This window comes from Oryctolagus cuniculus, chromosome 3 (assembly GCF_051225735.1).
Source record: "Oryctolagus cuniculus isolate XC-2025 breed Fujian yellow rabbit chromosome 3, ASM5122573v1, whole genome shotgun sequence".
In the NCBI taxonomy this organism is placed as follows: domain Eukaryota; kingdom Metazoa; phylum Chordata; class Mammalia; order Lagomorpha; family Leporidae; genus Oryctolagus; species Oryctolagus cuniculus.
In genome coordinates, this window is record NC_142869.1 from 102,927,999 (window position 1) to 102,943,995 (window position 15,997).

General features: G+C 38.3%; 1 pseudogene; it reads right to left on the reverse strand.

Moving 5' to 3' along the window:
* Positions 1 to 1,233: 1,233 nt before the first annotated feature.
* Positions 1,234 to 15,997, reverse strand: part of LOC100342880 (large ribosomal subunit protein eL8 pseudogene) — a 158,265-nt pseudogene continuing 143,501 nt past the window's right edge.

Genomic DNA, 15,997 nt, shown 5'->3' on the forward strand with positions numbered 1-15,997 from the left:
TCATGCAGCAACCTGCACAGCAACTTCTCCAGGGTGAAAAGGGGACAGTGCCAAATGAATTAGGACCAACAAACCACATAAACACTTTTCTCCCATAGTTGAACCATGTTCTGCTGAAGAAATTTTACCTTAGGTCAAGTGTACCAGTGAAAGATTTTAAGTATATAAGTGAATGCTTCATTCATTTTTAATTTTGGTAAGCATTAAAGGGTTAGAGAAAGGACCCTTTAATGTGATGTAAATCAGTGTTTCTCCATGGGTTGAAACCCAACATCAAAATCACCTGAGACTGCTGGGGACAGACTCAGAAATTAGTTTTTCCAAAAGCTATCAGCTGCCATCTCCACTAACATCTCTGATTCACCTTTATAAATAACTTAATATGGGGTTTAAAGAAACAGAGACGTGGCTTATGACCTGGTTTAGTGACTGACCCTTATAAAGAGCTTAATAGGGACTTTTGAGAAATAGAGATATAGCTTAAACCATGGTTTAGTCTTTTACTATTTGTAAAATCTTAAGGATCATGTAACTTAACTGACTCTTTGATTTGTTATATGAAAAACAGGAATATTTCCAAAATTTCCAGGTTAAGAAAATGAAATGAGGTAATACAGGTAAAGTGGGAAAAATGCTTAAAATATTGTGTATACACAGAAGTAGTTTTAAAATAAAATGCATTTGCATACATCGTTTCCAACAGTCTGGAATGAGCCCTACAGATAAATTCACATGTCACATATATTATGCAAAATTAAGGTTTTTTTCTCTAATCAGATAAGTCTGCTGCTCTTTCTATTGTAACTTCTAAAGTACTGTACTCCTTCTATGTCTTATTTTTGTGCTATGATCAGAGGCATTTTAAAAATTCAACTCAAAAATGTTGAGAACTTAATGTTTGTGTTGGGTGGGTTTTACAGCTGTCCAAGAGGAGACTTTCTTTTCAAGAATATGCCTACCTTACATGGTGTGTACTCCCCCAGCAGCAAGATCCAAAAGTACAGGACAGGAAGTCATTTTGCAATATGGTTACATCCAACAGTAGTAGACAGCATCACAAATATGTGGGAAATGCTGATAAAATAGGGTCTGAAGGGTATGCAACTATAAGCTACTCTGTGGAATGCATTTCTTCACACACATGTATAACAACACAAGAAAACAGTTAGTCCCTATTTTTCCTTTTTGAGGAAGATCTTTATTATTACATACAGGGAACTCAACAGTACTCATTTATCTCAGCCTCATAGCACATTCTGTAGCCTTGGCCTTTTCCAGCTTGGCAATGTGAGCCATAGATTTGGGACTTACAACATTGCCTCCCCACTGGCAGTGGCTCTCATCATATGTGTCATTATGTTGGTCCTGATGGCTTCTACCAGCTTAGCCCGAGCCCCTTTGTCTATTAAGTTCACCTGCATAGAGGTGACAGTGGTACAAGTCTTCCTGGGGACCAGGTGCCCTACCAGAGACGATCCCTTGATGATGCAGTTAAGGACCCACTTTTTTTTTTTTTTTTTTTGACAGGCAGAGTGGACAGTGAGAGAGAGAGAGACAGAGAGAAAGGTCTTCCTTTTGCCGTTGGTTCACCCTCCAATGGCCGCCGCGGCCAGCACGGCTGTGGTTGACGCACCACGCTGATCCGATGGCAGGAGCCAGGTGCTTCTGGTTTCCCATGTGGGTGCAGGGCCCAAGCACTTGGGCCATCCTCCACTGCACTCCCTGGCCACAGCAGAGAGCTGGCCTGGAAGAGGGGCAACAGGGACAGAATCCGGCGCCCCGACCGGGACTAGAACCCGGTGTGCCGGCGCTTCAAGGCGGAGGATTAGCCTAGTGAGCCGCGGCACCGGCCTAAGGACCCACTTCTTTAGACACAGGGCAAGCAAGAAGACAACCAACTCAGTGGGATCCACATCACGTGCAGTCACCACCAGCTGAGCCTTCTTATTCTCCACCAATGTAATGCAAGTATTTATGCGTGCCTGGAGGAAAGGTGGTCTCTTGATCGGAATGTCTCCTTGGCCAGTAGCTTCCTTCTTGGCCCCAGGCCAACAGTCTCTGCTTCTTTTTCTGCTTTGTCTCTGCTCTGTATTTGTGAGCCAGCTTTAGCAGTTGAGTAGCTGTCTGATGGTCAAGGGCCTGGGTGAACTTGTTAATGGCAGAAAGCACTTTCAGCTGCTTATACAGCATGGCCCTCTACTGTAGCAGACAGATGTAGCTTAGCCCTTTGACAAAATGGGTGAGGTCCCACTTGGGTTGAATGTCTTGCCCAATGCCAAAGTTCTTAGGACTTTTTCTCAAATAGAAGGTTTACCATCTTATTGGCCTCCTGCTTCTTAATGATAGCCCGGGTCTGCAGCTACCTTCTTCCCCTTGGCCTTCTTTTCTTTGGGTATCTGGGGAGACTGGAAGAGACAGTTTCTCAATAACAACTAAAAAGTTGAGTTCTGTCAAAAATATAGGCACTTAACATATAACTTTACTTTTAAAGCATTTTATTTGTTTATTTGAAAGACAGAGTCAAAGAGCTCCCACCAGCTGTTCTACTCCCCACAAGCCCATAGCAGCCAGAGTTGAATCCAGGGAGTCAGTAGCTGGGAACACAATCCAGGTGTCCCACAGAGGTGGCAAGGACATGATTCATGGAACCATCAACTCCACCTCCATGGACTGCATTGGTAGCAGGCTGCAGGTATCAAACTCAGATACTTGGATGTGGAATGCAGGTGTCTTAATCACTAGGATAAATACTTGCTGCCAACATGTAATTGTAAGAGCTCTAAGAGTAATCTTAATGATTTTCTAGGAAATTACACAAAGTAGAATTTTAGAATTCATGAGTTTGTGGGTTCAATCTTATAGTAGGATTATAAGCACAAATTGTGTCTCTCTGGAAAGCTGATGTCTCCCATCTATCAACAAAAATAATAATATTCAGCCAACCTTGTGAGAGGAAAGACAAACTATATTTACATGCTTTTGACAGTAAAAATCATTGTTAAATAATACTTCTATCCAGGGGACAACCAAACTTGTGCAGTACAAAATAAATAAAATGCAAAATATATTTTATAAGAATGTTACACACAAATAATAAAAATTATTGTTACAGTAAGTCATCTTTATTTAAAGTTTGTATTTTGTTATATTTGTTTTTCACTTTAAATAAATGCATTTATATTAATTTTTCATATTTTTGTGTTTTTTTTCTTTAATTGAATTTGAACCATGTTTAAATTTAAATTCCACTCACATGGACCTATTTCTATTGCTATCCAATTCAAATGGTGGTGAAGGCTATACTTGTTAATAAACATCAGGAGATACATTTGAAAAGCTAGCTTACAATAAAGATTTATATTATAGAGTATGAACATCTAACAAAGCTAGCAAAAGACATGAGAATCAAATGTATCTGTATAGCATTATATTTCATCTAAGAGAATCAATACAATGATCATTCTAAGACAAAACTGAGTGAGGATTGACTTGTCTTTGATAATATAGCTACAGGGTCATATCATAGATAACAAAATAATAACTCACTTAGGCTTATGTCTTTGTTCCATCTCACAGAAGATAAATAACACATTGGAGTTGGGAAGATAGGAATGAAATAAGAGGGGTATCCAGAGTTTTAAAAACACATTCTTATTTCCCATGAAATGCTTCCCTGCCTTACCAAGATTGTATCAGTCATGGAATACAGGATTTTAAAACTAAGCCTCATTAAGTACTTTTCTTCACTACTGATTACTTTTTCTCAAGTACCTTTCACAATGTTCTAAGTGGTTAAACAAAAGTTAGAAATATTCTGTTTTTCTTTTTCATAAGTGGACTTAGAGGTCATTAGATCTTGTGGGAAAATGCAAGCTCTTTAAAACTATGGCTGTTAGAAGCCAAGGAAATGCTATTGAAAACTAGCATCAAAGAGTGAAATTGCCTTAGAGATATAATTCAGATCATTGAGGAGCCATTACATACAATTACCCTAGACTCATTGTGACTCTTTTGAGGAGTTATTTTCAAGGGAGGTACTGAATCTTGAAGCAATTGGAGTAACAAAGTATAATAGGAAGTGAAAGTAAGGGCTGCTAAATATGTTTTTTAAGAACTGAATTCTAAGACAATAATGTAAATTATGTTACATTATTAAAAGTGGATAAGAGTTAGTGGAGTTAAAACTATTTGCTCCTCATTTATGGTTTTCATTCATTTGTAAAGGACAGATATTTGCATACATAAAGCTCTCAGCAATCTACATTACTTTGATTCTGATCATTACCTTAGCAGAATTATAAATCTGTCTTATTAACATTTGAAGCTTTAGAAAAAAGATGTACTTGAATTTTACTTAATTGCCCTATAACTTTTTGTGAATATTTAGTGGTGGTTATAGTTTTCTGTCATGAGTGGGTAATAATTTTCTAGTAGAAATAAACCAGGTGGGGGGGACTATTGAATTTACATGAGCTATTTTTCCAAACCTCAGAATTGGGTGGGAACATTTGGAAGTTTCTAGACATAACAAATTGTATATACAAAGGAGACTTTAGTACTGGGGATGGGGAGGAGGATTAATGTACTTTATTAAGGTTTTTTCTAGGCTTTACTTGTGAGGATAAAAATAACATATTGAGAAAATCTAAATATATTCAGATAATATGTTTATGGACACCAGCCTTTTAAATTATAAGTAATTAGATTTGTAGTTGCATGAAAATTCTAGTGATTATTTTGGTGAAAAAGAATAAAAATTATAATTATCATGCCACCCAACATTCAAGTTCGATTCTTTATCCCTACTGTTCAATCATATTAAAGCAGAGTCTTCTCTATCAAGATTAGGAGAAAAATCACTGTATGTAGTGTTGTCTTAAAAACCATGAGGAAGACATGAAATCCAATTACAGTTAATACTTGAAGCACTTTCCAGTTTATTTGGGAAGATAGGTGATGGAACAAAGACATAAGCCTCAGCCATTCTTGCTCACTGCCCAAAACAAAGATAAACATTTGAATTTATTCCTTGCCCTTGAATCTCAATTGGTCTCACACCCTATTGCCTTCATCCTCCAACCCCATGGCCACCTGAAAGACTGGAATAGTTGAAAGACCAGTTCCAGGAATTCCCCTCCACCTGCTGCCCACTACCCCGCCCCCATCCCTAGCCTTCCTAAAATATAGAAAGGCCTGGCCCCTGGGGGTCAGGGTCTTCTGCCACATGTTCCATCAATGTGCACATGGGCAGTGGGTCACCCACGTCTGTGAATTTATTTTCTCTTGAATAAATTCGGTCTGGCTGTAAATTTGTACACTGCCTCCTCTCTGTTCTATTTTCCTAACAATAAGGGGCAATGAATTTAATTTTGCCTACATAATTAAGAAATAGCACAGAACTAAAAAACAGAGGTGACATGAAAAAGCGTTGTAGTAGAAGAGTAAAAAATTAATGGATGTCAGAGGAGACTAAAATTGGAAAAATTGCTTTCATCATGGACTTGATCAAAGAGGCAGGACTTCAAATTAAAAAATCAATAAATCAGAAAATTAGACAAACTATATCAGCACATTTCAATCTCATGTGCTCACACAGACACCTTCTCAGGATCAATCCAACATCCAATGGCCTTTTTCTATGAAATTTTTGACTTCAAGTTTTTTTTTTTTTTTTTTTTTTTTTTTTTTTTTTTTTTCTTTTCCTAGGCTGCTGGTATGTATTCAGGAATCATGAGAATTTTATTGCTGTCATTCTTGTCAGCATCTTTTGGAGATAGTGGCAAATGTTTTCATTTTGATAGATGTACTCAATAATCTCGTAGACTCTTTGTCCTTAGTTGCAATGCCACATTTTAGAGCTTTAAATAAAATTTCTGGTTCTCTTAAGTTCCCATTGAGAGTTTTTCAGCTCCATTATACCTACCTATTACATGTGAAGTATACATAGTTGTTTCATCTTGGTTCTTTGTAAGCACAATATCAATGAATTTTGTTTATTGTTCTTATCTCAAGATTGATCAGTACTTTCAAATACAATCTTCAAATGTGTGATATTATATTAATCATTGAAAATGTATTTTCTATTAATTTTTATGTGTAGTATACATTTATATATGTTTCAAATATAGATATATGTGTATATACACACACTCATAAATGTTTCTATGAAAGTAGAATCACATTATAACTGGATTTGCAAGTTACTTTTCCACTCAGTATTAGATCTTTATGAAATACATAACTCATTACTTGTAAGAGTATTATATATTCTATCATTTGAATAATTTTTAGTAATCATTCTTCCCTTTAGGTGCATGTGTAGTTTATTCAAGAAACGTTGACTTATATGTGCTTGGTTTTATTCTAGGCACTTTGTAAATATTAATATATTTGATCATCTTATGAAGTAAAGTCTTAGTTATAACAATTTTTTCTATTACTCTCTTCAGAACTACATCTTTACATAATCTTCAGGAAAAAGTCTTAAGTGTAGCATATACAGATTCAATAGATACAAATTTTAACACTGACTGATACTGGCAAACTACCCCCTGAAAATACCTTATCAGTTACTTCTACTATCAGAAGTATATTGAAGTGTACATTTACCTATCTTGCCCACATTTACATGCTTTCTCTTTGAGTTACTTCAAGAGTCAGCAAGTAGGTCCACCTGAAGCCAGTCATCTCTGTGAGGAACATAATGAACACACCAGAGAACTTAACAGATGGTATCGATGCTAGAGGTGTGTACCATTCAATAAAAGTCTATATCATTACCACTGTGCAATGTCGGATTTAGGAGTATCTTCTTAGCTCAAGAATACATTTCCTATGCATTATGAATATACATATCTGCTATAAGAATTTTTATATAGTTATTTTAAAAATTACAATATCAAAAACATTTATTGGCTCTTTCAGATCTCCATGATTATTGTGTCCATAATATCAATTACTATCTCTTTAAACCTAGTAAAAAAAGTAAAGATAAAGGTTTTGCTTTGATTCTTGACTGATAAATGTGAGATAGCTATTCCTTAATAAAAGTTTATTGTTGCAAACATTGTGGTATAGCAGGTGAAGCTGCCAGCTGCTATCCTGGAATCCCAATATGAATGCCAGTTCAAGTCCCAGTTGCTCCACTTTTGATCCAGCTCCCTACTAATGAACTAGGAAAAGCAGCAGAAGATGGCCCAAGTGTTTTGATTCCTGCCACTCACATGGGAGATCTGTATGAAGCTCCTGGCTCCTGGCTTTGTCCTGGCCCTGCATTGGCCATTGAGACCATCTGAGGTATGAACTTGCATCTGGAAAATTCTCTGTGTGTTTCCTCCTCTCTCTTTATCTCTGATTTTCAAAATAAATAAATAAATATTTTTTAAAAATAAAATATTTCTTATTATTTTCTATGGAACATGAATATTAATAAAGGAAGTTGGACTATTCCTGCTTGGTTGTTAGTGAAAAACATTTATCTGTTAATGTATGAATCTATATTTGTTAAAATATTTCCGGGAGACAGAATTGTGGCATAGGGGGTGAAGCTGCTGTCTGCAACACTGGCGTTCCATATGGGCACCGGTTTGTGCCCAGCTGGTGCAGTTCCAATATAGCACCCTGATAATGGCCTAGGAAAGTAGCAGAAGATAGCCCATGTACTTGGCTCCCTGCCACCCACATGAGAGACCTGGAGAAGCTCCTGGCTACTGCCTTTGGTCTGCCTCAGCCCTGGCTGTTACAGCCATCTGGGGAGTAAGCCAGTGGATAGAAGATCTCTTTCGTTCTTTCTCTCTCTCTCTCTCTCTCTCTCTCTGTGTGTGTGTGTGTGTGTGTGTGGTTCTCTGTAACTTTGGCTTTCAAACAAATAAGTGAATATTTAAAAAATATAAAGATTTCTGAAGAGCTCTTGTCACTTTTAGTTTAAAAATTATGCCATCAAAGAAAGTTGATGTTTACCTACCAATAATTAAGCTTTGAGTTTTTCACTGTCTTTATCTTGGACCCTCAACTTTGCAATAGCAATGTGACGTGCTTGTGAGTCAGCACAAGATATGTTTTCTGCTAGATGACTATAAATGTGCTTTCCAGTGTATCCCTGCCCCATTGTAGTAGCTCCGGTATGACCAGTTCTGGCCAATGTGCCACTTCTAGATGGAAGACTAGACAACACACTCCATGTTCTAAATGGTACAACCACAAAAAGTGGGACCTCTGTCAGTCATGGCTGCCTGAGTAACATTAAGTAGCAGAGTTCTCCATGAATGTGCATTTTACACATAAACTAAGTGAGAAATAAACCTCTATTTTTGTTAATCCATTGGAATTGTGGAATGATTTCTTATTACAGCATCACTTCATTTATCAGAACTAACACTGTTTGAAAAGTTCGTATATTTGTTATTAAACCCTGGGGTTCTAATGGAAGCTTTTCCAGAAGGAAACACAGATGTAAGTTTCCCTTGTCAATATGTCTGTGTGTGTACATACAAATACACATATACACACACTCACCAATGCATGAGGCTAAATTCAGGGGGAAGGCTAAGACAGGGTAAAAAGAGCGATGTGTGGATGACATTTTTGTTTTTTTGAAAACATCATATGGTTTTGTTATTTGAATTTTTAAAAAGGCTCATTCTTGATTGTATAATAGAAAAATAAATTTCTCTCCTAAGATTTTAGAGCATGAAAAGTAATTAGCTTATCTGTTAATCATTGTCTTAGTGATACTCTTCATTTTGACTTGTATTGTGGTTCTGCAAGTTGGTGCCATGATTTTCCTTTTGCTTGCAGGTATTGCAAGAGTCTCAGCATTTAGTAAACTGGCCATCTCAGGAAAAGACTCTGCCATGGACAAGGTAGTCTCCCGAGGACCTTTGTCAGCATTCTAGAACCACACAAGCTTTACTAACTTTTACCTGATGCCTAAAAACCTAGCCTGATTCAATGATCTACCACCAGCATCTCTTTACATCCTATACTCCTGCCAGCCATCTCCCCGAAACCCTGACTGAGAAGTTTTGTTGTGCTATCTGCTATGATGCCTTCTGTTTTATGCATCTTCCAGTTTCTTTGCTTACCTGAAATGAATCTATGGTTTGCAGCTGATGTCATCATGAGCATCTGCCTATTTTATGTGGTTTTCTTTTGTTTGCCTAGCTCTGGATTATTTGGCATTATTTTTACTGACAAATGAAAACTATTTAAAATGTCATTACAAAATCAAGCTTGAAATAGTATTTTAATGGCTTTAAGTTCAGTGCTAAATTAGAGGATACAACCTATGGCAGAGTCAAACATCTGGAATAGCATCTGCAGATAGAGGGTGAACAGCTGGCAGCAAATCAAACCCCTAACCCAGAGACTGTAAATATTACCATGGATTCATCTTATAATATTCTCCAGAGTTGAGTGAGTTGGGCAATGTGAAATGTCACCAGCTTCATGCTGTAGTCCTTGTGGTAGTGTCTTTTTATCAATCCTCCCAATAGATCAATTAAGCTAGAAGCATGTAATTTGATGCAGCTTGTCAATTGCCTGTCCAAGGTGAATAAGCAAGAAATAGGAAGGGTGTGTACTTTTCACTGAAGGGGTCTTTATCTCTCTTAAACTCATGTCTTTTTGCTTAAGATTTATCTATTTGAAAAGCAGAGTTATATATAGAGAGGGAGAGATAGAGAAAGGTCTTCCATCCTTTGACTGCCTAAATGGCCAAAACTGCCAGGATCTAGGATACCAGATCCAGGAGATTTTCCGGGTGTTTTACATTGGTGCAGAGGTCTACAGAGTTCCACCATCTTCTGCTACTTTCCCGGGTGCATTAGCAGGATGCTGGATCACAAGTGGAACAGCAGGGACTCGAACCAGTGCCCATAACTCACTATACCACAACACCAGCCCCAAGTTCATGTGTATGAACATTTCCCTTACAAGGAAGGGCTTGAAATTTACAGGCTGAAAAGTATTACAGGACTTCTTTTTCATGTTGGCTGAATGCTATTTCCTTCCTTGTGTTCTGTAAAGTTAAATGAACATATGTGGACAAATAGAGTACTGGAAATATTTTTATCATTTCTTCTTGTATGATTAAAAGGTATCAATACAAGGAATATGCTGTTTAGAGTAAAAAAAAATCAGAATTTTTTTTGTTTTAATTGCCATGAAATTTTGCATAACATATAATTTCCCTTTTAACCATGTTCAGGTGTACAATTCAGGTTTATTAAATACACTTACATTGTTGTACAATCACTAACAGAACAACTGTTTTATCATCTAATACCAAGAATCTATACCCAGTAAATGACAACTCTTCATGACACCTGTTCCATTACCCCTGTTAACTTCTATTCTACTTTCTGTTTTTATGAATCTGACTATTGGTACTTCTTATAAATGGAATCACACTGTCATATTATGTCCAGCATATTTCCCGTAGCTTAGTATTTTCAAAATTTATCCATGTTGAGACACAGTTTTCTCCTAACAGGTATTTTTTCATGAAATTTTTTAAGACTAATCATATGCATGGTTTTAAAACTTTTTACACCAAATTAAATCTCTGTCAATTCCATTTTTTCATGAATGTTTTGAAGTAGTACCCTCCAATATATATACCACATTTTGTTGACACATTCATCTGTCAATGAACATGTAGGTTGTTTTCTCCTTTTTGTTATTGTGAAAAATTTTGCTATGCAATTATATATATATATATATATATATATCTTTTGGAGTCTTTTATAAGTTTCTTTTTGGTGTATAACAAAAATCTGAATGCTCAATCATAAGGTAATTCTAGGCTTAATGTTATGAGGAGCTATCATTTTCTACAGCTGATGAACTATTTTAAACTCCCACAAATAATGTTTTTCCACATCTTTGTCAAATCTTTGTATTAATAATAGAAGTACTAGTATGTATGAAGTAGCATTTTGTTTCCATTTCCATAATGCTTAAGAGAATGATGTTGATTATCTTTTCCGGTATTTATTGGCCCTTATCTTACATAGAAAAATATCTACTCATGCCCTTTGTGTGTTTTTCAGTTGGATTTTTTGGTATCTTTCAATGAACTGTAAGAGTTCTTTATATATTCTGGATATTAATCTCTTACCAGATAGATGATTTGGATTTTTTTCACATTCTATGATTTGTTTTTCACTCCCAATAGTGTCCTTTAAGGTATAAAAGTTTCTTGCTTTAAATTTCTTTTGAACACAGAGAAATAGTTGAAGAGAGATCTTGGTTTTTTTTGTTTGTTTGTTTGTTTTTTTTTTTTTTTTTTTTTTTTTTGGTTCACTTCTCAAATGTTCTCAAAAACCAGGGCTGGGCCAGACCAAAGACTGGAGCCTGGAACACAATCTAAGTCTTCCACAAAGGTTAACAGGGACCCATGTTTCCTTTTTTTTTTTTTTTTTTTTTTTTTTTTTTTTTTTTTGACAGGCAGAGTGGACAGTGAGAGAGAGAGACAAAGAGAAAGGTCTTCCTTTTTGCCGTTGGTTCACCCTCTAATGGCCGCTGCGGCCAGCGCGCTGTGGCTGGTGCACCGCACTTATGTGAAGCCAGGAGCCAGGTGCTTCTTCTGGTCTCCCATGCAGGTGCAGGTCCCAAGGACCTCGGCCATTCTCCACTGCACTCCTAGGCCACAGCAGAGAGCTGGCCTGGAAGAGGGGCAACCGGGACAGAATCTGGCACCCCGACCAGGACTAGAACCCGGTGTGCCGGCGCCACAAGGCAGAGGATGAGCCTATTGAGCGGCGGCGCTGGCCAGGGACCCATGTTTCTTGACCTATCTTTTGATACTTCCCAGGGTGCATATTAGCAGAAAATTGTATTAGAAGCCAGGTAACCAGGAATCAAAAGATACACTCTGAAATGCTATGTGGGCATCCTAAGCAGTGATTTAACTGCTGCACCAAACATTTACAGCCAAAAGTATTATTTTATTCTTAATAAAGTCCAATTTTCTATTTTTTCAATTATTTTCTGTTTCAAGTATCATATCCAAGAGTTATTCCAAATCCAATGTCGTAAATATTTTTCTATATATTTAATATAAGTATTTAATATTTTTAAATCCTATATTTAGAGTTTTGATCTATTTTTATTTAATTTTTGTATATGCTGTAAGGCAACATTCCAATTTAGTTTTTGATATGTGAATGTCCAATTTTCCTACCTCTATTGAAAAGACTATTCTTTCTGCATTGAATGGTCTTGCAGCCTTTTTGAAAATCATTTAATCATGAATAAAAAAGTTTATTCCTGGATTGCGTAGTCTACTCCATTGGTCTCAGTATATTTGTGTCTATGTCAGTTCCACACTGTTTGATTATTGTGGAATTAGAGCAAGTTACATTAAAAAAAAAATCCTAAGATGTATTTATTTATTTATTTGAAGGGCACAATTTATTTTTTTTTTATTTTTTATTTTTTTTATTTTTTGACAGGCAGAGTGGACAGTGAGAGAGAGAGACAGAGAGAAAGGTCTTCCTTTGCTGTTGGTTCACCCTCCAATGGCCGCTGTGGCCGCCGCGCTGTGGCCAGCGCACCGTGCTGATCCGATGGAGCCAGGTACTTCTCCTGGCCTCCCATGGGATGCAGGGCCCAAGCACCTGGGCCATCCTCCACTGCACTCCCTGGCCACAGCAGAGAGCTGGCCTGGAAGAGGGGCAACCAGGACAGAATCCGGCGCCCTGACCGGGACTAGAACCTGGTGTGCCGGTGCCGCAAGGCGGAGGATTAGCCCAGTGAGCTGCGGCGCCGGCCCTGAAGGGCACAATTTAGAGAGAGAGAGGGAGAAGGAGAGGGAGAGAGAAAGGGCGAGGAAGGGGGAGAGGGGGAGAGGGAATGAGGGGAGAGAGAGGGAGGGAGAGAGAGAGAGAGAGAAAGCAAAAGGGAGCTTCCATCCACTGGTTTACTCCCAAAATATCCTCAACAGCCAAGGCTTGGCCAGGCCAAAGCTAGGAGACTGGAACTACATCTGGGTCTCCCATGTGGGTGGCGGGGGTTCAAATACTTGGGCCATCCTCCTCTTCCTTCCCAGACTCTTTAGCAGGATGTTGGATTGGAAGCTGTGCAGCTGGGACATGAACCAGCACGCACATGGGATGCTGTTGCACCACAACGCCAGACACTGTCTTTCTTCTTCTTATTCCTCCTCCTCCTCCTCCTTCTGCTCTTCCCTTCTTCTCCTTCTCTTTCTTCTTCTTTTAAAGGTTTTATTTATTGGGGCTGTCACTGTGGTATAGCGGGTAAAGCCACCTCCTGCAGTGCCAATATCCCATATGGACACTGGTTCGAGACCCAGCTGCTCCACTTCTGACCCAGCTGACTGTTATGGCTAGGAAAGCAATAGAAGATGGCCCAAGTCCTTGGGTCCCTGCACCTACATGAGAAGATCTGGAGGAAGCTCCTAGCTCCTGGCTTTGGGCTTCAGATAGGTGCAGCTCTGGCCATTGTGGCCAATTGGGGAGTGAACCAGTGGATAGAGGACCTCTCTCTCTCTCTCTCTCTCTCTGTGTCTTTCTCTCTCTCTCTCTCTCTCTGCCTCTTCTTCCCTTCCTGTGTACCTCTGAGTTTCAAATAAATAAATAAATCTTTAAAAAAGTTTTTATTTATTTGAGAGGCAGAATTACAGAGAGAGAGAGAGAGAGAGAGAGAGAGAGAGAGAGAATCTTCCATCCACTGGTTCACTTTCCAAATGGCTGCAACAGAGCTGGGTCAATCTGAAGCCAGGAACCAGATTTTTCCAGATCTCCCATATGGGTGCAGGGCTCCAAGCCCTTGGGTTATCATCTGCTTTCCCAGGTCATAGCAGAGAATTGGATCGGAAGTGTAGTTGGATTGGAAGGTACTCAAACTGGTGCCTGTATAGGATGCTGACACTGCTGACGGTGGCTTAACCCACTGTGCTACAGGGCAGGTCTCTGTCTCCCTTCTTAATAGTAGTGTCTTATAATCATTTTGTATCAGTAAAATTGGTAGTAACTGCATCACTTTAGTTCCTGAATTCAGTAATTTGCCTCTTTCTTTTGTCTTAGTCAATGTAAGTAATTTTGTTTTTCTTTTTTCAAAAAACCAATTCTTAGTTGTATTGATTCTCTCTATGTTATTCTCTTATTTATCTCTCTCCTAAACCATTGTTTCTTTTCTTCGGATAGTTTTGAGTTTATCATATTTTTATTTTCAGTAATTATTTGGATATTTGGTATCTTTCCTTTTTTTTTTAAACTATCTGCCTCAAAGAGGCTTTGCCACTGCTACTTAGCCTTCTTTACTAGAATTTTCTAAAAGAACTTCGTTCACAAAAAGAGGAAAGATATAAAATATACAATCAATTGAATGAAAGACTTCGTAGCATAGATTCTCTTCCCCATGACAAGCTCAGAAATGGGCTGGGCTGACTATGGACAAGGCACAAGGCCTGATGCCTTTTTTAGGCGGCCTCTCTCAGCCACTATGCTAATCAGTTCAGAGTTGGAGACCAGCCAGGTTGTCTTGCAATCCTCCAAAGCCTATTTCCTAAACCCTTTCTTCCCAGGCCCTTCTGTATTGTCCCAGGACTCTGCAGCTCTCAGATGAAGCCTTGTCTGACTTTTCCTGTGTCTTCACTGCCTTCTATTTTAATGTAATTGTTTACAGCTACAAATTTCTCTCTTCACACGACTTTTGCTGTGCCCCATACGTTTTGGTATATTGTACTTTCACTAATCACATATTACTTCCTAATTTCTCCTTAATTTCTCTTGTAATTTCCTCTTTTTTGATTGGTGTTTGCTTAGCTGCTGTAGACCTCTCATTGTTTCATGGGGTCCCATGTGGCTTATTCAGTGATTTCTGATTATTTTAATTTTTTTTTTATGAAGAAAAGAAATGGCATTTCTTTTTTTTAAAGATTCATTTATTTATTTGAAAGAGTTACACAGAGAGAGAAGGAGAGGCAGAGAGAGAGAGAGAGTGAGAGGTCTTTTATTTGCTGGTTCACTCCCCAACTGGCCACAACAGCCAGGGCTGCACCAATCCAAAGCCAGGAGCCAGGAACTTCTTCCGGGTCTCCCATGCAGGTGCAGGGGCCCAAGGATTTGGACCGTCTTCTGCTGCTTTCCCAGGCCTCAGCAGAGAACTGGATCAGGAGTGTAGCAGCGGGGACTGGAACTGGCGCCCATATGGGATGCCAGCACAGCAGGCGGCAGCTTTAGCTACAACACTACAGCGCTGGCCCCAAGAAATGACATTTCTTGCCATTTTTCTGATAACACTCTTGGGAGTTATTTTTAAATAGCTTATTTGAAAGCAAACGCAGCCTTTATGATGGAGCAGATTTGTAAGTAATGATATAGTTATTGGTTTAAGCCATATAATTAACATCTCTGATGGAGCTCATATAAGGTGTACAGGTTTAGAGTTACACTGTTCTGTTTCAAATTGTGGATCCGCAGGATTGTCATCTAGCCTAGTGGCTAAGACTCAGTTAGGATGCTTGCATCCCACGTTGGAGTAGCTGGATTCAAACCCTGGCATCAGCTCCTGACTCCAACTTCCTGCTAATGCAGACCCTGAGACGGAGCAGTTATGGCTCAAGTAATTGAGTTGTTGCCACTCATGGGAGACCTGGATTGAATTCTCAGTTCCCACGTTTGACCCTGGCCCAGTGTCGGCCTTTGAGAATATTTATAGAGTGAACCACTGGCTTTGAGCTCTCTATCTCTCTCTCAAATAAATAAAAACAGAAAAATCACAGATTCTCCCTATACTCACTTCTTTGTCCTTACAAATTACCAAAGTATTTTATTGTCTCAATTTTTTTCTTTTGAAGACATAAACTTTAAAAGTGCTTATCACATACAAACTTCTCCACAAATGTTTAAATATTGTTAACATGTATTAATCTGTGTATATCAGCATTATAAAGAATACTAGTTTGTACAATTGAGCTTGTTGAGTAGTTTAAAAATATTGATGAGTCAGTTATATTTTGTGATTTCTATAT